A 6,027-nucleotide genomic window follows, 5' to 3' on the forward strand; every position below is an offset into this window, starting at 1 on the left:
GTTGGCCGGATGGTCAGGAGTGGGGCGATTTGTTGTGACAGTTGCTGGAGGACTGTTTTATGAGATCCGAGGACGATATATGTTAGTGAAAGAGAATTTTAACCCTCCGAACCCAAAATTGGTGGGTGTTGATCAACACCAAGGGGTGGTGTCGATTGATTTTTAGGTTTGGTCGGTTTAGCTTTTAACAGGCTGGTTAAGCGGATTTTTGGAAAACCTTAAACTTGTCTCTTTAAAAGTCTACGCCCTAATTGTTTTGTGGTAGAGAGTTGTGTTTGTCATTCCTTAGAGAAGAGAGAAAGAGTTTGGGTTGGTGAGATCAAGTGAGAGATCAAAGGAGAAGAGCTTTGCTTGGTTTGGTGTGTGAACCTGTGTGTGAGGCAGAAGAGAAGGACATAAGAATGTTGTTGTGCTATGTTAGGGTTTTTGTTGGTTGTGTCGCATCGGTCTTGTCAGATCAATATTTTTTTGTTTTGAGGTGTGTTGGACCATGACTTTTCTGTGCGTTTAGATTTTGTGTTTTCGTTGTTTTGTGATGTGCAGATTAATTTCTTATTTTCTGTATTGTGTTGTGGTTGATGGTCTTGAATGGTTGTAGTTGTGTGTGTTGGTATTGTGAGAACGGCTTGGTGGATTGGATTGTCGAGAAGGAAGATAAACAGAGATGTGGTTACAGGGGTTGATGTCGATTGACACTAGGCCATGTTCGCGATGGAGGATAAGGCGGTGTTGAACAACACCAAGGGAGGGTGTCGTTCGGCACTAGTGCAGTGTTGAGGGAAGTTGTGGAGTAGTGTGAAAGACAAGGTGTCGGTCGACATTTATAGACAGTTTCTTGCAAGTCATTTCCTGATTTCCCTGGTTTGATTGTTTCATTGTTTATTTATATACCTTAATTACTTGTGTGTTTAGCCTAGTATATTGAAGAATCATCTCACTAAGTATTTGTGATAATACTTACGCATCTCTTTTTGTGGTACAGGTGTTGGTCGATAATTGAGTTTGGTCAACAGTTGCAACGTTTTAGTCTTGACGCTGCAGTTTGTGTCGTTCATTAAAGAGGCACAAGTGTGAAGAGATACAAGTCATTATGTTGTTGTGTCTATTTGTTTTCTATATAAACTATTTTTTTTTTATGTAAATAACAAATTTCAAATAAAGAAAAGTTTTAGTTTTGATTCTTGTCTTCTCTAAAAGAATAAAGACAAATGTCTCTTACTCTATTTCTTCTTCTTCTCAATATTATAACATGGTATCAGAGCTTTTGTTGGTCTTTGAGCCTGATCCAAGCAAAACAAAAATAAGAAGAATTCCACTCCAAGAAGAGAAAGATGGAGACAACAAATCAAGGGTGAGATGAAGAAGAAGAAAATCAAAATAGGAAAAGATGGTGGTGACAAAAGAGAGTATTGTCAACCTTCACAAAATTTACCAACAGTACCTTCAAGTAGAAGGCTCCAAAAGGATGAAGAAGATAGAAAATCTTCTCAAAAGGCAATGGAGAAAAGGGATGTGGAGATGCAGTTGTGGAAGGATAATTCTGAAACATTGTTCAACAATGTCAACAATTTCTTGGTAAATCACAAGGTTGGAAAGAAGGCATCACTTGATGAAGTTGAGAATCAGAAGAGTTCTTCAATTGAACAAGACGGAGAACCCGCTGTTGGAAGAACAGAGCAAGACTACTCAGCAAAAAAGGTTCCAAGGGAATGCTTGATACGTCAAGGAGACGTGATGGTGATCAAAAGAGAGTCACCAAGCAAGAAAAAGGGATGCTTACCTCATAGAAAAAGTGGAGCATAAGTCGGTTAAAGATTTAACCGAAGATGACGTGGAGTAGATTCACGCGTAAGACGTCATGGAGACGTTTTGGTGATCAAAGGGAGATATCAAGCACAAAAGGAGAATGCTTACCTCAAAGAAAAATAGAGCAAAAAAGGATGCTTACCTATTGAAGTTAAACTTGATTTTGGGTCAAGTTTAATTATATATGGGTTTACAAAACCCAAATTTAAGCCTAAGTGCTAGATTTCTCTAGAAGCATTGTTAAAATCATCATCACATATAAGTGTTCTAGAGAATTCTATTAGATAGATATATTAAGATATTAATGTAAAATAATCTAGATATTTGTAAAATAAAATCTAGATATGATAGTTACTTTAGTAGAGTGATATATATAACTGTAAAATAATCTAGAAACTTTTGTTAGCTAAACCGTGGAGGCTATAAATACCTCCTCACCCCCCTTATTTGTAATTAACTTAAAAAAGTGAAATAAAAAGAAAGTTTCAATAAAGAGTGTTATTCATAAGTTCTCTAGGTCTCTCTAAAAGTCTTTCAAGTATTCTCTAATTGTTCTTCCAAATTTTCTATCATACTTAGAGGGTTTCTTATTTTAGTTCTTTCGAGTGTCTTGGGTATTACCGTCTTGGGGTAGTGCTAAGCACTATTGGATTTCGTTTAAACGGTATCATATCCATACTAATCTTGTGCTCATCAAGAACGAGATTATAGAGAATTCAGGTTTACTCTAAGGATGGAATCTATTGGACGTGTTGTTCGATTGGGAACGGGGGTGTTAAACCAATCTAACTACCGGTATGTATGGAGTCATACTTGGTTAGTGAGGACTTATGGGATGTCGTTGGTGGAAGTAGCACTTTACCACCATCCGGAGATGCTGTAACCGCGGAAGCGACAAAGGAGTGGACACGGAAGAATGGAAAGGCATAATTTGCCTTGAAGAGGTCTATTTTCTCGGCGGTGTTTGAGCAAGTCTCCATCCGCTAGTTTGATCTGGCAGGCGTTAGATCGGTTGTTCAACAAGAAGAATTAGGCTCGCCTAGAGTTATTAGTAAACGAGTTGGCAAATGCGAAGCATGGGAGTCATCAATCTCAGAGTTTTTCATCAAGATAATGAACCTTTGCTCTAAGATTAATGCTCTTAATCCAGAGATTCAATTTCTGATGCTAGATTAAAACGGTTTATTACTCGAGGTCTATGACCCGACTATACACCGTTTTTTATTTCAGTTCAAGGATGGGCTACAAAACCTTCCTGGGAAGACTTTGAAAATTGATTAGCTTCGTAAGAATCACTAGCCGTACAAATGGCTGAAGTCAAAATTCATGATGACTCGGGGAGTGCCTTTATAGCTTGAAGGCAACAAAACTTCAAAGCTAAATCAAATGATGGTGTTCCAAGAAACAATAATGGATGTGAAGGATCTTCTACGGGAGATAAGAAATAATTCAAGTTCTACCGGTGTGGGAAGCTTGAGCATTTTAAAAAGGTTTGTCGAGTCAAACTGAAGGAAACAAACATGGCAGAATCAAAAGATCATATTGAAGATGAAGAATGGGGGATGTGTTTCATGGTTGAGGTTGCACCTTCAAGTACATCTACACATAAGAAGCTGGAAAATAAATGGATAGTAGATTCTGGTTGTAGCCATCATATCACCGGAGACAAAAAAAATTATTTTCTAGCCTTAAACACCATGAAGGGAAAGAAGCTATCATCACCACAACTAGGGCAGGATAAAAAAAACCGTACCCAAATATCAAAACCCAAATCCCAAACCCGAAAAGACCTGTGAGAACATGTCCCGTGGACTCCGCTAGCCTTACTGCTAGCCCATTAGCCTCACCGCTAGGCGCCCCAACGGACCCCAAGCTGGTCCTGCACGACATCGATTATAACCCATCACTGTGGATATCCCAATCCAACAGTAGGTTATTGGTGCGCCAGGCGTTCCTCGAACCCTGGTCCCCACCCTTTAACAACCTTCCCACAGACAAATTGTCACCAATTGACCTGCAGATCCTCGAACGGTGGCAACTTATCCCGTCCCGTTAATGGGGTCCGCGGGACGGGTTTTTATATGACAACCCGTCCCGCAGACCCTACTAGCCCACCGCTAGCCGCCCCAACGGACCCCAAGCTGGCCCTGCAGGGCATCAATCCTAACCCCTCACAGTGGCAAATGGAACTACTCATCCAAATCCACAGTAGGTTATTGGTGCGCCAATTAGTGACAGCTTGTCATGTGGGAAGGTTGTTAAAGGGTGGAGACCAGGGTTTGAGGAACGCCTGATGCACCAATAACCTACTGGTGGATTTGGATATCCACAGTGATGGATTAGGATCGATGCCCTACAGGGTCAGCCTATGGGGGCAACTAGCGGTGGGCTAGTGGGGTCCACGGACGGGTTGTCACATAAAAATGCAGATCAATTGGTGGCAACTTGTCCTGTGGGAAGGTTGATAAAGGGTGAGGACCAGGGTTCGAGGAACGTCTGGCGCACCAATAACCTACTGTGGATTTGGATGAGTAGTTCCATTTGCCACGGTGAGGGGTTAGGATCGATGCCCTACAGGGCAGCTTTGGGCCTATGGGGCAAGTTAGCAGTGAGGCTAGTGGGGTCCACGGACGGGTTGTTACAAGACCGATTCGGTTTGAGTACGAGTATACTTAAATAACCTTATTGGGTTTTATATTGCTAAACCCATGGGTTCGGGTTCGGGTTAGGATAATACCTGCTACCTAAACGGATACCCATAAAATCCAAAAATATAGAAATATCTACAATATTAATAATATTTAGAAATATAATTTAAATATCCAAAATTATAATTATATTTTTGAACACATTAACTAATTTTATACCTAAATACTTAAAATGATCGAATATCCAAAAATATTTGTTAGATATGTCAAAATTTAGTTAAAATAATGAAAATTAAACCAATTTTTAAGAATTTTTCAGGTAGCTGGTAGTTCGGGTAGTAATCTGTTCTAAAATTTGTAACCTAAACCGATCTGAACCCGGTGTTACCCAAACCGAAAGTTTAAAATTACCCAATGGATTCAATTTTCCTAAAACCCGTTAACCTGAACGGGTTACCCATATGCCCACAACATTGAGAAAGAAGGAATGGTTATCATCAAAGGATATGATGGAGGCCCAATTACTCTCAAGAACGTTTACCGTGTTCCTGGAGTAAAGAAAAATCTTCTCTCTGTGGTAAATGCGGTGGAATCGGGTAAATATGTTTCATTTGGACCAAAAGATGTTAAATTCTTAAATAATATTCAAGAGCTAAAAGCAGACGTGATACACACCGGAGCACGGGTTAAAGGTCTTTATGTTTTATCGACCTCAAACTGTTATGGCATGTTAGGCTTGGTCACATAAATTTTACTAAGTTTAAGGTTATGGTGAATAAACACTTGGTTAACGGGTTCCCAAAGTTGAAGATCCAAGATGAAGGCACACTTTGTGAAGGATGTCAATATGGAAAGTCTCATGGGCTTCCATTTGACTATTCCACTTCAAGGTGTAATGTTCCATTGGAGAGGGTACATAGTGACTTGATGGTTCCAACAAGAACACCCTCATACTCCGGGTATCACTACATATTATTGTTCGTTGATGATTTCTCACGGTACACTTGGGTATAATTTTTGAAGGAAAACTCTGAACCATTCTCAAAGTTTCAAGAATTTAAGGTTACCGTTGAAGGGGAGTTAGGTCGGAAGATCAAGATCTTAAGGACAGAATATGGATGGGAGTTCATGTCTAAGGAGTTTCTCTCTTTTTGTCGAGATAAAGGTATCAAGAGAAAATTTACATATCCATATACACCTCAACAAAATGGAGTAGCAGAAAGAAAGATAAGACATCTAAGTGAGACATGTATAAGTTGGCTACATGGTAAAGATTTGCCTAAGGCTTTGTGGGCGGAAGGCATGAGATGTGCAGCTTATGTTATCAACCGAATTCTACTTAGTGCAAGCAATATGAAGTCTCCTTATGAGATGGTTCACGGGAAAAAGCCAACGGTGAAACATCTCAGAATATTTGGATCTATCTTCTACGTCCATGTATTAGACTCTCAAACACTCAAGTTGGAGGCAAAGTCAAAGAAATGCATCTTTGTCGGCTATGATGAACAAAGGAAGGGTTGGAGGTGTATTGAACCTGAGACACATAAGTATGTTGTGTCTCTCTTTTTATCCT

Source organism: Camelina sativa, chromosome 1 (assembly GCF_030686135.1).
Source record: "Camelina sativa cultivar CO46 ecotype springtype chromosome 1, ASM3068613v1".
Lineage (NCBI taxonomy): Eukaryota > Viridiplantae > Streptophyta > Magnoliopsida > Brassicales > Brassicaceae > Camelina > Camelina sativa.